Below are 21,788 nucleotides of genomic sequence, written 5' to 3'. Positions count from 1 at the left end.
ATTTCTGTTCTTCCCATGGCATCCATCTTAGAACACAGAAGCCATTTTGTATTCTTTGCCCTCACATAGTCAATGAACACGCAATAACCTCTTTCAATTAAGGACACGTAGGCTTTAGCCGGCAATTCACCTTGCTAGTGACACATGCACCTTAGGCAAGCAACGCTGTGGCAGCATGACTCAGCAAGAGCTGCCTCCCTAGCCTGAGGCCAGTCCTGCTATACTGGTTCTTGTGTCCGTTGGCCTGATCATGATTAGGCGGCCGAAGCTGGTAACCTTGCCCATTTACGACCCACAAACATCTCTTATCCTACTGTTCTATTTTCTGCACCTGGCTCTGCTCCTTTCCTTCTGGGCCTTTATTAGGGGGAGGTAACGAAATTTACGATGAGGCGGTCCGGGTCTTGAATGAGAAATTGACATGGGATTATGATGGAATAGTGGGAACCCCTCGTTCGTAATGTTTTGACATCAGATATTGTTGACGATTCCTGTGCAACGCCAAATATTTATTGTTTAAGATACAAAGGTTTTGGAATGTGCTAACATGTAAAGAATTTGCCTGAAGCCCAATATTCAGTATATAAGGAGCAACCCATTTTGTACAAATTGAACAGGCTCCTAGATACTGCCCATGTGTAGTTTCTGTGACTTCTGTGTCCCTGCAGTAATAAACCTTTGGTCTTTGACGCCACCATCGAGAAGCCCGTGTTTCTGTTTGTTTGTGCACCGAGGCAGGTTGAACTCCGGGGTCTTCGGGTGTTATCCCTGACACCTCTGGACGGAACCAAAAAGTCCAGAACTCCAACAGCCAAAAAATCGAAAAACACACATAAATCACCACAATCCAATGCCATCCATGCCCTCAATCATGTTGAAATTCAAGACACCCCACAGAAAGACTCGGTCCATGCACCACTGAGTACCCCTGGGCATAATGGATGAAAGCATGGCAGACTGGGTGCAGGCCTATGGCACAACAAAGCACACTGCCTAGCTTCAAAATGGCCCCTAGACCCCCACCCACATGGCCAGTCCCTGCCTGGACCAGGCCTCAAAATGGCCCCCACCCACATGGTCATGCCCCAACACCACCCCAAACAGTCGAAAAACACACAAAAATCACGACAATCTAATGCCATCCATGCCCTCCATGATGTTTACATTAAAGAGACCCCACAGAAAGACTCAGTCTAAGCACCGCTGAGTACCCCTGGGCAAAAGGCCCCAACAACAGCCAAACAATCGAAAAACACAAAAATCACCACAATCCAATGCCATCCATGCCCAACATGATGTTTACATTAAAGAGACCCCACAGAAAGACTCAGTCCATGCACCGCTGAGTACCCCTGGGCAAAAGGCCCCATCAACAGCCAAACAATCGAAAAACACAAAAATCACCACAATCCAATGCCATCCATGCCCTCCATGATGTTTACATTAAAGAGACCCCACAGAAAGACTCAGTCCATGCACCACTGAGTACCCCTGGGTAAAAGGCCCCAACAACAGCCAAACAATCGAAAAACACACAAAAATCACCACAATCCAATGCCATCCATGCCTTCCATGATGTTTACATTAAAGAGACCCGACAGAAAGACTCAGTCCATGCACCACTGAGTACCCCTGGGCAAAAGGCCCCAACAACAGCCAAAAATCAAAAAACACACAAAAATCACCACAATCCAATGCCATCCATGCCCTCAATCATGTTGAAATTCAAGACACCCCACAGAAAGACTCGGTCCATGCACAACTGAGTACCCCGGGGCATAATGGAAGAAAGCTTGACAGACTGGGTGCAGGCCTATGGCACAACAAAGCACACTGCCTGGCTTCAAAATGGCCCCTAGACCCCTACCCACATGGCCAGGCCCTGCCTGGACCAGGCCTCAAAATGGCCCTCACCCACATAGACAGGCCCCAACACCACTCCAAAAAGTCGGAAAACACACAAAAATAACCACAATCCAATGCCATCCATGCCCTACATGATATTTACATTAAAGAGACCCCACAGAAAGACTCAGTTCATGCACCACTGAGTACCCCTGGGCAAAAGGCCCCAACACCACCCCAAAAAGTCAAAAAAACACACAAAAATCACCACAATCAAATGCCATTCATGCCCTCCATGATGTTTAAATTAAAGAGACCCCACAGAAAGACTCAGTCCAAGCACCGCTGAGTACCCCTGGGCAAAAGGCCCCAACAACAGCCAAACAATCAAAAAACACAAAAATCACCACAATCCAATGCCATCCATGCCCAACATGATGTTTACATTAAAGAGACCCCACAGAAAGACTCAGTCCATGCACCGCTGAGTACCCCTGGGCAAAAGGCCCCAACAACAGCCAAACAATCGAAAAACACAAAAATCACCACAATCCAATGCCATCCATGCCCTCCATGATGTTTACATTAAAGAGACCCCACAGAAAGACTCAGTCCATGCACCACTGAGTACCCCTGGGTAAAAGGCCCCAACAACAGCCAAACAATCGAAAAACACACAAAAATCACCACAATCCAATGCCATCCATGCCTTCCATGATGTTTACATTAAAGAGACCCGACAGAAAGACTCAGTCCATGCACCACTGAGTACCCCTGGGCAAAAGGCCCCAAAAACAGCCAAAAATCAAAAAACACACAAAAATCACCACAATCCAATGCCATCCATGCCCTCAATCATGTTGAAATTCAAGACACCCCACAGAAAGACTCGGTCCATGCACAACTGAGTACCCCGGGGCATAATGGATGAAAGCTTGACAGACTGGGTGCAGGCCTATGGCACAACAAAGCACACTGCCTGGCTTCAAAATGGCCCCTAGACCCCTACCCACATGGCCAGGCCCTGCCTGGACCAGGCCTCAAAATGGCCCTCACCCACATAGACAGGCCCCAACACCACTCCAAAAAGTCGGAAAACACACAAAAATAACCACAATCCAATGCCATCCATGCCCTACATGATATTTACATTAAAGAGACCCCACAGAAAGACTCAGTTCATGCACCACTGAGTACCCCTGGGCAAAAGGCCCCAACACCACCCCAAAAAGTCAAAAAAACACACAAAAATCACCACAATCAAATGCCATTCATGCCCTCCATGATGTTTAAATTAAAGAGACCCCACAGAAATACTCAGTCCATGCACCACTGAGTACCCCTGGGCAAAAGGCTCCAACAACAGCCAAAAAATCGAAAAACACACAAAAATAACCACTATCCAAAGCCATCCATGCCCTCCATAATGTTTACATTAAAGAGACCCCACAGAAAGACTCAGTCCATGCACCACTGAGTACCCCTGGGCAAAAGGCTCCAACAACAGCCAAAAAAATCGAAAAACACACAAAAATAACCACTATCCAAAGCCATCCATGCCCTCCATAATGTTTCCATTAAAGAGACCCCACAGAAAGACTCAGTCCATGCACCACTGAGTACCCCTGGGCAAAAGGCCCTAACACCAGCCAAAAAATAAAAAACACACAAAAATCACCACAATCCAATGCCATCCATGCCCTCAATCATGTTGAAATTCAAGACACCCCACAGATAGACTCGGTCCATGCACCACTGAGTACCCCTGGGCATAATGGATGAAAGCATGGCAGACTGGGTACAGGTCTATGGCACAACAAAGCACACTGCCTGGCTTCAAAATGGCCCCTAGACCCCCACCCACATGGCCCTGCCTGGACCAGGCCTCAAAATGGCCCCCACCCAGATGGACAGGCCCCAACACCACCCCAACCAGTCGAAAAACACACAAAAATCACCAAAAACCAATGCCATCCATGCCCTCCATGATGTTTACATTAAAGAGACTCCAGAGAAAGACTCAGTCCATGCACCACTGAGTACCCCTGGGCAAAAGGCCCCAACACCACCCCAAGAAGTAAAAAAACACACAAAAATCACCACAATCCAATGCCATCCATGCCTTCCATGATGTTTACATTAAAGAGACCCCGCAGAAAGACTCAGTCCATGCACCACTGAGTACCCCGGGGCATAATGGATGAAAGCTTGGCAGACTGGGTGCAGGCCTATGGCACAACAAAGCACACTGCCTGGCTTCAAAATGGCCCCTAGACCCCCACCCACATGGCCAGGCCCTGCCTGGACCCGGCCTCAAAATGGCCCTCACCCACATGGACAGGCCCCAACACCACCCCAAAAAGTCGAAAAACACACAAAAAACCCACAATCCAATGCAATCCATGCCCTACATGATATTTACATTAAAGAGACCCCACAGAAAGACTCAGTCCATGCACCACTGAGTACCCCTGGGCAAAAGGCCCCAACACCACCCCAAAAAGTCAAAAAACACACAAAAATCACCACAATCCAATGCCATTCATGCCCTCCATGATGTTTACATTAAGGAGACCCCACAGAAAGACTCAGTCCATGCACCACTGAGTACCCCTGGCAAAAGGCCCCAACAACAGCCAAAAAATGGAAAAACACACAAAAATCACCACTATCCAAAGCCATCCATGCCCTCCATAATGTTTACATTAAAGAGACCCCACAGAAAGACTCAGTCCATGCACCACTGAGTACCCCTGGGCAAAAGGCCCCAACACCACCCCAAAAAGTCAAAAAAACACACAAAAATCACCACAATCAAATGCCATTCATGCCCTCCATGATGTTTAAATTAAAGAGACCCCACAGAAATACTCAGTCCATGCACCACTGAGTACCCCTGGGCAAAAGGCTCCAACAACAGCCAAAAAATCGAAAAACACACAAAAATAACCACTATCCAAAGCCATCCATGCCCTCCATAATGTTTACATTAAAGAGACCCAACAGAAAGACTCAGTCCATGCACCACTGAGTACCCCTGGGCAAAAGGCTCCAACAACAGCCAAAAAATCGAAAAACACACAAAAATAACCACTATCCAAAGCCATCCATGCCCTCCATAATGTTTCCATTAAAGAGACCCCACAGAAAGACTCAGTTCATGCACCACTGAGTACCCCTGGGCAAAAGGCCCTAACACCAGCCAAAAAATAAAAAAACACACAAAAATCACCACAATCCAATGCCATCCATGCCCTCAATCATGTTGAAATTCAAGACACCCCACAGATAGACTCGGTCCATGCACCACTGAGTACCCCTGGGCATAATGGATGAAAGCATGGCAGACTGGGTGCAGGTCTATGGCACAACAAAGCACACTGCCTGGCTTCAAAATGGCCCCTAGACCCCCACCCACATGGCCCTGCCTGGACCAGGCCTCAAAATGGCCCCCACCCACATGGACAGGCCCCAACACCACCCCAACCAGTCGAAAAACACACAAAAATCACCAAAAACCAATGCCATCCATGCCCTCCATGATGTTTACATTAAAGAGACTCCAGAGAAAGACTCAGTCCATGCACCACTGAGTACCCCTGGGCAAAAGGCCCCAACACCACCCCAAACAGTCGTAAAACACACAAAAATCACCACAATCCAATGCCATCCATGCCCTCCATGATGTTTACATTAAAGAGACTCCACAGAAAGACTCAGTCCATGCACCACTGAGTACCCCTGGGCAAAAGGCCCCAACACCACCCCAAGAAGTAAAAAAACACACAAAAATCACCACAATCCAATGCCAGCCATGCCTTCCATGATGTTTACATTAAAGAGACCCCGCAGAAAGACTCAGTCCATGCACCACTGAGTACCCCGGGGCATAATGGTTGAAAGCTTGGCAGACTGGGTGCAGGCCTATGGCACAACAAAGCACACTGCCTGGCTTCAAAATGGCCCCTAGACCCCCACCCACATGGCCAGGCCCTGCCTGGACCAGGCCTCAAAATGGCCCTCACCCACATGGACAGGCCCCAACACCACCCCAAAAAGTCGAAAAACACACAAAAAAACCCCACAATCCAATGCAATCCATGCCCTACATGATATTTACATTAAAGAGACCCCACAGAAAGACTCAGTCCATGCACCACTGAGTACCCCTGGGCAAAAGGCCCCAACACCACCCCAAAAAGTCAAAAAACACACAAAAATCACCACAATCCAATGCCATTCATGCCCTCCAAGATGTTTATATTAAGGAGACCCCACAGAAAGACTCAGTCCATGCACCACTGAGTACCGCTGGGCAAAAGGCCCCAACACCACTCCAAAAAGTAAAAAAACACACAAAAATCACCTCAATCCAATGCCATCCATGCCCTCCATGATGTTTACATTAAAGAGACTAATGTAGTAGAAATGGCGACGTGCACAGCAAGTTTGATGATAAGTTCAATAAAGATGGATATTTAGATTTAAGAATTTTGGGTGCAGTGGACAGGTGGCGTAACCGTCCTGGTACGCTGTTGAACTGTATGTGAATAGCGCAATAAACACAGTTAATGCATCCCTGTTGAATATGCACTCCGTGGTGGTTCGTCTGGGTTAGACTGACTCCAAATATATTTGACCAAAATTTGTTCAATTCATATGATTTTTATTTTGAAAATGAAATCACTCGATCAATGTAGGTTCATTTGAGTTTAAACATGATTCTTCCTATATGTACAACTGCTCCAATGCATTTCGGGCGTTGCCCTTTTTCCAGGAGCTCTGTTGGTGAAAGCAACAGTCTTAAGAAATAATAATGTACTTGGTATCTTTACATGATACATCAACAAATAGGTTATTCAATGCATTATAATGATGCTCAGGACAGTAGTTCTTTGAGATTGGGTGCTCTGGTGTACGCAAAAATCGGTTGAACCCTGTTACCTCGGGACCACGAACTTTATCAGACGACTTCGTTTTCGTCAAATAGTAAGTTTAACAGCGTCTTTTTCACCCTCGACGCACCACCGCATCAACTTGTCACCCACCCGGTCCATATTTCTAACAGCCCATCTTTCTCGTTTCCAAACAGACCCCTACATCAACCCCGACCACCGAGCAAAACCACACATGGTATGTCTCACTTGTTTTTTGTTCTCCCATTTTGACCGTGTTTATGACTGTTATTTCTATACGATTTGGATCTCATTAATGTTTAAACTGAGCATCATTATAATGCATTGAATAACCTATTTGTTGATGTATCATGTAAAGATACCAAGTACATTATTATTTCTTAAGACTGTTGCTTTCACCAACAGAGCTCCTGGAAAAAGGGCAAAAGCCCGAAATGCATTGGAGCAGTTGTACATATAGGAAGAATCATGTTTAAACTCAAATGAACCTACATTGATCGAGTGATTTCATTTTCAAAATAAAAATTCATATGAATTGAACAAATTTTGGTCAAATATATTTGGAGTCAGTCTAACCCAGACGAACCTTCAGGGAGTGCGTATTCAACAGGGACGCATTAACGGTGTTTATTGTGCTATTCACATACATTAAAGAGACCCCACAGAAAGACTCATTCCATGCACCACTGAGTACCCCTGGGCAAAAGGCCCCAACAACAGAAAAAAAATCGAAAAACACACAAAAATCAACACAATCCAATGCCATCCATGCCCTCAATCATGTTGAAATTAAAGACTCCCCACAGAAAGACTCGGTCCATGCACCACTGAGTACCCCTGGGCATAATGGATGAAAGCATGGCAGACTGGGTGCAGGTCTATGGCGCAACAAAGCACACTGCCTGGCTTCAAAATGGCCCCTAGACCCCCACCCAGATGGCCAGGCCCTGCCTGGACCAGGCCTCAAAATGGCCCCCACCCACATGGATAGGCGCCAACACCACCCCAAAAAGTCGAAAAACAAACGAAAATCAAAAAATTCAATGCCATCTATGCCCTCCATGATGTTTAAATTAAAGAGACCCCACAGAAAGACTCAGTCCGTGCACCACTGAGTACCCCTGGGTAAAAGGCCCCAACACCACCCCAAAAAGTTGAAAAACACACACAAATCACCACAATCCAATGCCATCCAAACCCTCCATGATGTTTACATTAAAGAGACCCCACAGACAGACTCAGTCCATGCACCACTGAGTACCCCTGGGCAAATGGCCCCAACAACAGCCAAACAATCGAAAAACACCCAAAAATCACCACAATCCAATGCCATCCATGCCCTCCATGATATTTACATTAAAGAGACCCCACATAAAGACTCAGTCCATGCACCACTGAGTACCCCTGGGCAAAAGGCCCCAACAACAGCCAAAAATCAAAAAACACACAAAAATCACCACAATCCAATGCCATCCATGCCCTACATGATGTTTACATTAAAGAGACCACACAGAAAGACTCAGTCCATGCACCACTGAGTACCCCTGGGCAAAAGGCCCCAACAACAGAAAAAAAATCGAAAAACACATAAAAATCACCACAATCCAATGCCATCCATGCCCTCAATCATGTTGAAACTCAAGACACCCCACAGAAAGATTCGGTCCATGCACCACTGAGTACCCGGGGCATAATGAATGAAAGCTTGGCAGACTGGGTGCAGGCCTATAGCACAACAAAGCACACTGCCTGGCTTCAAAATGGCCTCTAGACCCCCACCCACTAGGCCAGGCCCTGCCTGGACCAGGCCTCAAAATGGCCCTCACCCACATGGACAGGCCCCAACACCACCCCAAAAAGTAGAAAAAAACACAAAAATCACCACAATCCAATGCCATCCATGCCCTACATGATATTTACATTAAAGAGACCCCACAGAAAGACTCAGTCCATGCACCACTGAGTACCCCTGGGCAAAAGGCCCTAACAACAGCCAAAAATTCGAAAAACACACAAAAATCACCACTATCCAAAGCCATCCATGCCCTCCATAATGTTTACATTAAAGAGACCCCACAGAAAGACTCAGTCCATGCACCACTGAGTACCCCTGGGCAAAAGGCCCTAACACCAGCCAAAAAATAAAAAAACACAAAAATCACCACAATCCAATGCCATCCAAACCCTCAATCATGTTGAAATTCAAGACACCCCACAGAAAGACTCGGTCCATGCACCAATGAGTACCCCTGGGCATAATGGATGAAAGCATGGCAGACTGGGTGCAGTCCTATGGCACAACAAAGCACACTGCCTGGCTTCAAAATGGCCCCTAGACCCCCACCCACATGGCCAGGCCCTGCCTGGACCAGGCCTCAAAATGGCCCCACCCACATGGACTGGCCCCAACCCCACCCCAACCAGTCGAAAAACACACAAAAATCACCACAATCCAATGCCATCCATGCCCTCCATGATGTTTACATTAAAGAGACTCCAGAGAAAGACTTAGTCCAAGCACCACTGAGTACCCCTGGGCAAAAGGCCCTAACACCACCCCAAACAGTCGAAAAACACACAAAAATCACCACAATCCAATGCCATCCATGCCCTCCATGATGTTTACATTAACGAGACTCCACAGAAAGACTCAGTCCATGCACCACTGAGTACCCCTGGGCAAAAGGCCCCAACACCAGCCCAAAAAGTAAAAAAAACATACACAAATCACCACAATCCAATGCCATCCATGCCCTCCATGATGTTTACATTAAAGAGACTAATGTAGTAGAAATGGCGAAGTGCACAGCAAGTTTGATGATAAGTTCAATAAAGATGGATATTTAGATTTAAGAATTTTGGGTGCAGTGGACAGGTGGCGTAACCGTCCTGGTACGCTGTTGAACTGTATGTGAATAGCGCAATAAACACCGTTAATGCGTCCCTGTTGAATATGCACTCCATGGTGGTTCGTCTGGGTTAGACTGACTCCAAATATATTTGACCAAAATGTGTTCAATTCATATGATTTTTACTTTGAAAATGAAATCACTCGATCAATGTAGGTTAATTTGAGTTTAAACATGATTCTTCCTATATGTACAACTGCTCCAATGCATTTCGGGCGTTGCCCTTTTTCCAGGAGCTCTGTTGGTGAAAGCAACAGTCTTAAGAAATAATAATGTACTTGGTATCTTTACATGATACATCAACAAATAGGTTATTCAATGCATTATAATGATGCTCAGGACAGTAGTTCTTTGAGATTGGGTGCTCTGGTGTACGCAAAAATCGGTTGAACCCTGTTACCTCGGGACCACAAACTTTATCAGACGACTTCGTTTTCGTCAAATAGTAAGTTTAACAGCGTCTTTTTCACCCTCGACGCACCACCGCATCAACTTGTCACCCACCCGGTCCATATTTCTAACAGCCCATCTTTCTCGTTTCCAAACAGACCCCTTCATCAACCCCGACCACCGAGCAAAACCACACATGGTATGTCTCACTTGTTTTTTGTTCTCCCATTTTGACCGTGTTTATGACTGTTATTTCTATACGATTTGGATCTCATTAATGTTTAAACTGAGCATCATTATAATGCATTGAATAACCTATTTGTTGATGTATCATGTAAAGTTACCAAGTACATTATTATTTCTTAAGACTGTTGCTTTCACCAACAGAGCTCCTGGAAAAAGGGCAAAAGCCCGAAATGCATTGGAGCAGTTGTACATATAGGAAGAATCATGTTTAAACTCAAATGAACCTACATTGATCGAGTGATTTCATTTTCAAAATAAAAATCATATGAATTGAACAAATTTTGGTCAAATATATTTGGAGTCAGTCTAACCCAGACGCACCACCATGGAGTGCGTATTCAACAGGGACGCATTAACGGTGTTTATTGCGCTATTCACATACATTAAAGAGACCCCACAGAAAGACTCAGTCCATGCACCACTGAATACCCCTGGGCAAAAGGCCCCAACAACAGAAAAAAAAATCGAAAAACACACAAAAATCAACACAATCCAATGCCATCCATGCCCTCAATCATGTTGAAATTCAAGACTCCCCACAGAAAGACTCGGTCCATGCACCACTGAGTACCCCTGGGCATAATGGATGAAAGCATGGCAGACTGGGTGCAGGCCTATGGCACAACAAAGCACATTGCCTGGCTTCAAAATGGCCCCTAGACCCCCACCCATATGGCCAGGCCCTGCCTGTACCAGGCCTCAAAATGGCCCCCACCCACATGGACAGGCCCCAACACCACCCCAAACAGTCAAAAAACACACAAAAATCACCACAATCCAATGCCATCCATGCCCTCCATGATGTTTACATTAAAGAGACCCCACAGAAAGACTCAGTCCATGCACTGCTGAGTACCCCTGGGCAAAAGGCCCCAACAACAGCCAAACAATCGAAAAACACAAAAATCACCACAATCCAATGCCATCCATGCCCTCCATGATGTTTACATTAAAGAGACCCCACAGAAAGACTCAGTCCATGCACCACTGAGTACCCCTGGGCAAAAGGCCCCAACAACAGCCAAACAATCGAAAAACACACAAAAATCACCACAATCCAATGCCATCCATGCCTTCCATGATGTTTACATTAAAGAGACCCGACAGAAAGACTCAGTCCATGCACCACTGAGTACCCCTGGGCAAAAGGCCCCAACAACAGCCAAAAATCAAAAGACACACAAAAATCACCACAATCCAATGCCATCCATGCCCTCAATCATGTTGAAATTCAAGACACCCCACAGAAAGACTCGGTCCATGCACCACTGAGTACCCCGGGGCATAATGGATGAAAGCTTGGCAGACTGGGTGCAGGCCTGTGGCACAACAAAGCACACTGCCTGGCTTCAAAATGGCCCCTAGACCCCTACCCACATGGCCAGGCCCTGCCTGGACCAGGCCTCAAAATGGCCCTCACCCACATAGACAGGCCCCAACACCACTCCAAAAAGTCGGAAAACACACAAAAATCACCACAATCCAATGCCATCCATGCCCTACATGATATTTACATTAAAGAGACCCCACAGAAAGACTCAGTCCATGCACCACTGAGTACCCCTGGGCAAAAGGCCCCAACAACAGCCAAAAATCGAAAAACACACAAAAATAACCACAATCCAATGCCATCCATGCCCTCCATTATGTTTACATTAAAGAGACCCGAAAGAAAGACTCAGTCAATGCACCACTGAGTACCCCTGGGCAAAAGGCCCCAACAACAGCCAAAAAATCGAAAAACACACACAAATAACCACTATCCAAAGCCATCCATGCCCTCCATAATGTTTACATTAAAGAGACCCCACAGAAAGACTCAGTCCATGCACCACTGAGTACCCCTGGGCAAAAGGCCCTAACACCAGCCAAAAAATAAAAAAACACACAAAAATCACCACAATCCAATGCCATCCATGCCCTCAATCATGTTGAAATTCAAGACACCCCACAGATAGACTCGGTCCATGCACCACTGAGTACCCCTGGGCATAATGGATGAAAGCATGGCAGACTGGGTGCAGGTCTATGGCACAACAAAGCACACTGCCTGGCTTCAAAATGGCCCCTAGACCCCCACCCACATGGCCAGGCCCTGCCTGGACCAGGCCTCAAAATGGCCCCCACCCACATGGACAGGCCCCAACACCACCCCAATCAGTTGAAAAACACACAAAAATCACCACAATCCAATGCCATCCATGCCCTCCATGATGTTTACATTAAAGAGACTCCAGAGAAAGACTCAGTCCATGCACCACTGAGTACCCCTGGGCAAAAGGCCCCAACACCACCCCAAACAGTCGAAAAACACACAAAAATCACCACAATCCAATGCCATCCATGCCCTCCATGATGTTTACATTAAAGAGACTCCACAGAAAGACTCAGTCCATGCACCACTGAGTACCCCTGGGCAAAAGGCCCCAACACCACCCCAAGAAGTAAAAAAACACACAAAAATCACCACAATCCAATGCCTTCCATGCCCTCCATGATGTTTACATTAAAGAGACCCCACAGAAAGACTCAGTCCATGCACCACTGAGTACCCCTGGGCAAAAGGCCCCAACAACAGGAAAAAAAATCGAAAAACACACAAAAATCACCACAATCCAATGCCATCCATGCCCTCAATCATGTTGAAACTCAAGACACCCCACAGAAAGACTTGGTCCATGCACCACTGAGTACCCGGGGCATAATGGATGAAAGCTTGGCAGACTGGGTGCAGGCCTATAGCACAACAAAGCACACTGCCTGGCTTCAAAATCGCCCCTAGACCCCCACCCACATGGCCAGGCCCTGCCTGGACCAGGCCTCAAAATGGCCGACACCCACATGGACAGGCCCCAACACCACCCCAAAAAGTAGAAAAACACACAAAAATCACCACAATCCAATGCCATCCATGCCCTACATGATATTTACATTAAAGAGACACCACAGAAAGACTCAGTCCATGCACCACTGAGTACCCCTGGGCAAAAGGCCCCAACACCACCCCAAAAAGTAAAAAAAAACACAATAATCACCACAATCCAATGCCATTCATGCCCTCCATGATGTTTACATTAAGGAGACCCAACAGAAAGACTCAGTCCATGCACCACTGAGTACCCCTGGGCAAAAGGCCCTAACAACAGCCAAAAAATCGAAAAACACACAAAAATCACCACTATCCAAAGCCATCCATGCCCTCCATAATGTTTACATTAAAGAGACCCCACAGAAAGACTCAGTCCATGCACCACTGAGTACCCCTGGGCAAAAGGCCCTAACACCAGCGAAAAAATTAAAAAACACACAAAAATCACCACAATCCAATGCCATCCAAACACTCAATCATGTTGAAATTCAAGACACCCCACAGAAAGACTCGGTCCATGCACCACTGAGTACCCCTGGGCATAATGGATGAACGCATGGCAGACTGGGTGCAGGCCTATGGCACAACAAAGCACACTGCCTGGCTTCAAAATGGCCCCTAGACCCCCACCCACATGGCCAGGCCCTGCCTGGACCAGGCCTCAAAATGGCCCCCACCCACATGGACAGGCCCCAACACCACCCCAACCAGTCGAAAAACACACAAAAATCACCACAATCCAATGCCATCCATGCCCTCCATGATGTTTACATTAAAGAGACTCCAGAGAAAGACTCAGTCCAAGCACCACTGAGTACCCCTGGGCAAAAGGCCCCAACACCACCCCAAACAGTCGAAAAACACACAAAAATCACCACAATCCAATGCCATCCATGCCCTCCATGATGTTTACATTAACGAGACTCCACAGAAAGACTCAGTCCATGCACCACTGAGTACCCCTGGGCAAAATGCCCCAACACCACCCCAAAAAGTAAAAAAACACACAAAAATCACCACAATCCAATGCCATCCATGCCCTCCATGATGTTTACATTAAAGAGACTAATGTAGTAGAAATGGCGAAGTGCACAGCAAGTTTGATGATAAGTTCAATAAAGATGGATATTTAGATTTAAGAATTTTGGACGCAGTGGACAGGTGGCGTAACCGTCCTGGTACGCTGTTGAACTGTATGTGAATAGCGCAATAAACACCGTTAATGCGTCCCTGTTGAAAACGCACACCGTGGTGGTTCGTCTGGGTTAGACTGACTCCAAATATATTTGACCAAAATTTGTTCAATTCATATGATTTTTATTTTGAAAATGAAATCACTCGATCAATGTAGGTTCATTTGAGTTTAAACATGATTCTTCCTATATGTACAACTGCTCCAATGCATTTCGGGCGTTGCCCTTTTTCCAGGAGCTCTGTTGGTGAAAGCAACAGTCTTAAGAAATAATAATGTACTTGGTATCTTTACATGATACATCAACAAATAGGTTATTCAATGCATTATAATGATGCTCAGGACAGTAGTACTTTGAGATTGGGTGCTCTGGTGTACGCAAAAATCGGTTGAACCCTGTTACCTCGGGACCACGAACTTTATCAGACGACTTCGTTTTCATCAAATAGTAAGTTTAACAGCGTCTTTTTCACCCTCGACGCACCACCGCATCAACTTGTCACCCACCCGGTCCATATTTCTAACAGCCCATCTTTCTCGTTTCCAAACAGACCCCTTCATCAACCCCGACCACCGAGCAAAACCACACATGGTATGTCTCACTTGTTTTTTGTTCTCCCATTTTGACCGTGTTTATGACTGTTATTTCTATATGATTTGGATCTCATTAATGTTTAAACTGAGCATCATTATAATGCATTGAATAACCTATTTGTTGATGTATCATGTAAAGATACCAAGTACATTATTATTTCTTAAGACTGTTGCTTTCACCAACAGAGCTCCTGGAAAAAGGGCAACGCCCGAAATGCATTGGAGCAGTTGTACATATAGGAAGAATCATGTTTAAACTCAAATGAACCTACATTGATCGAGTGATTTCATTTTCAAAATAAAAAGTCATATGAATTGAACAAATTTTAGTCAAATATATTTGGAGTCAGTCTAACCCAGACGAACCACCACGGAGTGCGTATTCAACAGGGACGCATTAACAGTGTTTATTGCGCTATTCACATACATTAAAGAGACCCCACAGAAAGACTCAGTCCATGCACCACTGAGTACCCCTGGGCAAAAGGCCCCAACAACAGAAAATAAAATCGAAAAACACACAAAAATCAACACAATCCAATGCCATCCATGCCCTCAATCATGTTGAAATTCAAGACTCCCCACAGAAAGACTCGGTCCATGCACCACTGAGTACCCCTGGGCATAATGGATGAAAGCATGGCAGACTGGGTGCAGGCCTATGGCACAACAAACCACATTGCCTGGCTTCAAAATGGCCCCTAGACCCCCACCCATATGGCCAGGCCCTGCCTGTACCAGGCCTCAAAATGGCCCCCACCCACATGGACAGGCCCCAACACCACCCCAAACAGTCAAAAAACACACAAAAATCACCACAATCCAATGCCATCCATGCCCTCCATGATGCTTACATTAAAGAGACCCCACAGAAAGACTCAGTCCATGCACCACTGAGTACCCCTGGGCAAAAGGCCCCAACAACAGCCAAAAAATCAAAAAACACACAAAAATCACCACAATCCAATGCCATCCATGCCCTCCATGATGTTTACATTAAAGAGACCCCAAAGAAAGACTCAGTTCATTCACCACTGAGTATCTGTGGGCAAAAGGCCCCAACAACAGCCAAAAAGTCAAAAAACACACAAAAATCACCACAATCCAATGCCATCCATGCCCTCTATGATGTTTACATTAAAGAGACCCCACAGAAAGACTCAGTCCATGCACCACTGAGTACCCCTGGGCAAAAGGCCCCAACAACAGCCAAAAATCAAAAAACACACAAAAATCACCACAATCCAATGCCATCCATGCCCTCAATCATGTTGAAATTCAAGACACCCCACAGAAAGACTCGGTCCATGCACCACTGAGTACCCCGGGGCATAATGGATGAAAGCTTGGCAGACTGGGTGCAGGCCTATGGCACAACAAAGCAAACTGCCTGTCTTCAAAATGGCCCCTAGACCCCCACCCACATGGCCAGGCCCTGCCTGGACCAGGCCTCAAAATGGCCCTCACCCACATAGACAGGCCCCAACACCACCCCAAAAAGTCGAAAAACACACAAAAATAACCACAATCCAATGCCATCCATGCCCTACATGATATTTACATTAAAGAGACCCCACAGAAAGACTCAGTCCATGCACCACTGAGTACCCCTGGGAAAAAGGCCCCAACACCACCCCAAAAAGTCAAAATACACACAAAAATCACCACAATCCAATGCCATTCATGCCCTCCATGATGTTTACATTAAAAAGACCCCACAGAAAGACTCAGTCCATGCACCACTGAGCACCCCTGGGCAAAAGGCCCCAACAACAGCCAAAAAATAGAAAAACACACAAAAATAACCACAAACCAATGCCATCCATGCCCTCCATGATGTTTACATTAAAGAGACCCCAAAGAAAGACTCAGTCCATGCACCACTGAGTACCCCTGGGCAAAAGGCCCTAACACCAGCCAAAAAATAAAAAAACACACAAAAATCACCACAATCCAATGCCATCCATGCCCTCAATCATGTTGAAATTCAAGACACCCCACAGAAAGACTCGGTCCATGCACCACTGAGTACCCCTGGGCAAAAGGCCCCAACAACAGCCAAAAAGTCGAAAAACACACAAAAATCACCACAATCCAATGCCATCCATGCCCTCCATGATGTTTACATTAAAGAGACCCCAAAGAAAGACTCAGTCCATGCACCACTGAGTACCCCTGGGCAAAAGGCCCTAACACCAGCCAAAAAATCAAAAAACACACAAAAATCACCACAATCCAATGCCATCCATGCCCTCAATCATGTTGAAATTCAAGACACCCCACATAAAGACTCGGTCCATGCACCACTGAGTACCCCTGGGCATAATGGATGAAAGCATGGCAGACTGGGTGCAGGTCTATGGCACAACAAAGCACACTTCCTGGCTTCAAAATGGCCCCTAGACCCCCACCCACATGGCCAGGCCCTGCCTGGACGAGGCCTCAAAATGGCCCCCACCCACATGGACAGGCCCAAACACCACCCCAACCAGTCAAAAAAAACACACAAAAATCACCACAATCCAATGCCATCCATGCCCTACATGATATTTACATTAAAGAGACCCCACAGAAAGACTCAGTCCATGCACCACTGAGTACCCCTGGGCAAAAGGCCCCAACAACAGCCAAAAAATCAAAAAACACACAAAAATCACCACAATCCAATGCCATCCATGCCCTCCATGGTGTTTACATTAAAGAGACCCCAAAGAAAGACTCAGTTCATGCACCACTGAATATCCGTGGGCAAAAGGCCCCAACAACAGCCAAAAAGTCAAAAAAACACACAAAAATCACCACAATCCAATGCCATCCATGCCCTCTATGATGTTTACATTAAAGAGACCCCACAGAAAGACTCAGTCCATGCACCACTGAGTACCCCTGGGCAAAAGGCCCCAACAACAGCCAAAAATAAAAAAACACACAAAAATCAACACAATCCAATGCCATCCATGCCCTCAATCATGTTGAAATTCAAGACACCCCACAGAAAGACTCGGTCCATGCACCACTGAGTACCCCGGGGCATAATGGATGAAAGCTTGGCAGACTGGGTGCAGGCCTATGGCACAACAAAGCACACTGCCTGTCTTCAAAATGGCCCCTAGACCCCCAACCACATGGCCAGGCCCTGCCTGGACCAGGCCTCAAAATGGCCCTCACCCACATAGACAGGCCCCAACACCACCCCAAAAAGTCGAAAAACACACAAAAATAACCACAATCCAATGCCATCTATGCCCTACATGATATTTACATTAAAGAGACCCCACAGAAAGACTCAGTCCATGCACCACTGAGTACCCCTGGGAAAAAGGCCCCAACACCACCCCAAAAAGTCAAAATACACACAAAAATCACCACAATCCAATGCCATTCATGCCCTCCATGATGTTTACATTAAAGAGACCCCAAAGAAAGACTCAGTCCATGAACCACTGAGTACCCCTGGGCAAAAGGCCCTAACACCAGCCAAAAAATCAAAAAATACACAAAAATCACCACAATCCAATGCCATCCATGCCCTCAATCATGTTGAAATTCAAGACACCCCACAGAAAGACTCGGTCCATGCACCACTGAGTACCCCTGGGCAAAAGGCCCCAACAACAGCCAAAAAATCGAAAAACACACAAAAATCACCACAATCCAATGCCATCCATGCCCTCCATGATGTTTACATTAAAGAGACCCCAAAGAAAGACTCAGTCCATGCACCACTGAGTACCCCTGGGCAAAAGGCCCTAACACCAGCCAAAAAATCAAAAAACACACAAAAATCACCACAATCCAATGCCATCCATGCCCTCAATCATGTTGAAATTCAAGACACCCCACAGAAAGACTCGGTCCATGCACCACTGAGTACCCCTGGGCATAATGGATGAAAGCATGGCAGACTGGGTGCAGGTCTATGGCACAACAAAGCACACTGCCTGGCTTCAAAATGGCCCCTAGACCCCCACCCACATGGCCAGGCCCTGCCTGGACCAGGCCTCAAAATGGCCCCCACCCACATGGACAGTCCCCAACACCACCCCAACCAGTCGAAAAACACACAAAAATCACCACAATCCAATGCCATCCATGCCCTCCATGATGTTTACATTAAAGAGACTCCACAGAAAGACTCAGTCCATGCACCACTGAGTACCCCTGGGCAAAAGGCCCCAACACCACCCCAAGAAGTAAAAAAACACACAAAAATCACCACAATCCAATGCCATCCATGCCCTACATGATATTTACATTAAAGAGACCCCACAGAAAGACTCAGTCCATGCACCACTGGGTACCCCTGGGCAAAAGGCCCCAACACCACCCCAAAAAGTCAAAAAATACACAAAAATCACCACAATCCAATGCCATCCATGCCCTCAATCATGTTGAAACTCAAGACACCCCACAGAAAGACTCGGTCCATGCACCACTGAGTACCCCTGGGCAAAAGGCCCCAACAACTGCCAAAAAATCGAAAAACACACAAAAATCACCACAATCCAATGCCATCCATGCCCTCCATGATGTTTACATTAAAGAGACCCCAAAGAAAGACTCAGTCCATGCACCACTGAGTACCCCTGGGCAAAAGGCCCCAACAACAGCCAAACAATCGAAAAACACACAAAAATCACCACAATCCAATGCCATCCATGCCTTCCATGATGTTTACATTAAAGAGACCCCACAGAAAGACTCAGTCCATGCACCACTGAGTACCCCTGGGCAAAAGGCCCCAACAACAGCCAAAAATCAAAAGACACACAAAAATCACCACAATCCAATGCCATCCATGCCCTCAATCATGTTGAAATTCAAGACACCCCACAGAAAGACTCGGTCCATGCACCACTGAGTACCCCGGGGCATAATGGATGAAAGCTTGGCAGACTGGGTGCAGGCCTATGGCACAACAAAGCACACTGCTTGGCTTCAAAATGGCCCCTAGACCCCTACCCACATGGCCAGGCCCTGCCTGGACCAGGCCTCAAAATGGCCCTCACCCACATAGACAGGCCCCAACACCACTCCAAAAAGTCGGAAAACACACAAGAATAACCACAATCCAATGCCATCCATGCCCTACATGATATTTACATTAAAGAGACCCCACAGAAAGACTCAGTCCATGCACCACTGAGTACCCATGGGCAAAAGGCCCCAACAACAGCCACAAAATCAAAAAACACACAAAAATCACCACAATCCAATGCCATCCATGCCCTCCGTGATGTTTACATTAAAGAGACCCCAAAGAAAGACTCAGTCCATGCACCACTGAGTACCCCTGGGCAAAAGGCCCCAACAACAGCCACAAAATCAAAAAACACACACAAATAACCACTATCCAAAGCCATCCATGCCCTCCATAATGTTTACATTAAAGAGACCCCACAGAAAGACTCAGTCCATGCACCACTGAGTACCCCTGGGCAAAAGGCCCTAACACCAGCCAGAAAATTAAAAAAACACACAAAAATCACCACAATCCAATGCCATCCATGCCCTCAATCATGTTGAAATTCAAGACACCCCACAGATAGACTCGGTCCATGCACCACTGAGTACCCCTGGGCATAATGGATGAAAGCATGGCAGACTGGGTGCAGGTCTATGGCACAACAAAGCACACTGCCTGGCTTCAAAATGGCCCCTAGACCCCCACCCACATGGCCAGGCCCTGCCTGGACCAGGCCTCAAAATGGCCCCCACCCACATGGACAGGCCCCAACACCACCCCAACCAGTTGAAAAACACACACAAATCACCACAATCCAATGTGATCCATGCCCTCCATAATGTTCACATTAAAGAGACTCCAGAGAAAGACTCAGTCCATGCACCACTGAGTACCCCTGGGTAAAAGGCCCCAACACCACCCCAAACAGTCGAAAAACACACAAAAATCACCACAATCCAATGCCACCCATGCCCTCCATGATGTTTACATTAAAGAGACCCCACAGAAAGACTCAGTCCATGCACCACTGAGTACCCCTGGGCAAAAGGCCCCAACAACAGAAAAGAAAATCGAAAAACACACAAAAATCACCACAATCCAATGCCATCCATGCCCTCAATCATGTTGAAACTCAAGACACCCCACAGGAAGACTCGGTCCATGCACCACTGAGTACCCGGGGCATAATGGATGAAAGCTTGGCAGACTGGGTGCAGGCCTATAGCACAACAAAGCACACTGCCTGGCTTCAAAATGGCCCCTATACCCCACCCACATGGCCAGGCCCTGCCTGGACCAGGCCTCAAAATGGCCGTCACCCACATGGACAGGCCCCAACACCACCCCAAAAAGTAGAAAAACACACAAAAATCACCACAATCCAATGCCATCCATGCCCTACATGATATTTACATTAAAGAGACCCCACAGAAAGACTCAGTCCATGCACCACTGAGTACCCCTGGGCAAAAGGCCCCAACACCACCCCAAAAAGTCACAAAACACACAAAAATCACCACAATCCAATGCCATTCATGCCCTCCATGATGTTTACATTAAGGAGACCCCACAGAAAGACTCAGTCCATGCACCACTGAGTACCCCCGGGGCAAAAGGCCCTAACAACAGCCAAAAAATCGAAAAACACACAAAAATCACCACTATCCAAAGCCATCCATGCCCTCCATAATGTTTACATTAAAGAGACCCCACAGAAAGACTCAGTCCATGCACCACTGAGTACCCCTAGGCAAACGGCCCTAACACCAGCCAAAAAATAAAAAAACACACAAAAATCACCACAATCCAATGCCATCCAAACACTCAATCATGTTGAAATTCAAGACACCCCACAGATAGA

This window comes from Lissotriton helveticus, chromosome 7, assembly GCF_964261635.1.
Source record: "Lissotriton helveticus chromosome 7, aLisHel1.1, whole genome shotgun sequence".
Taxonomy (NCBI): Eukaryota; Metazoa; Chordata; class Amphibia; order Caudata; family Salamandridae; genus Lissotriton; species Lissotriton helveticus.
The sequence above is the reverse complement of the archived record's forward strand: the minus strand, read 5'-3'. Positions refer to the sequence as shown.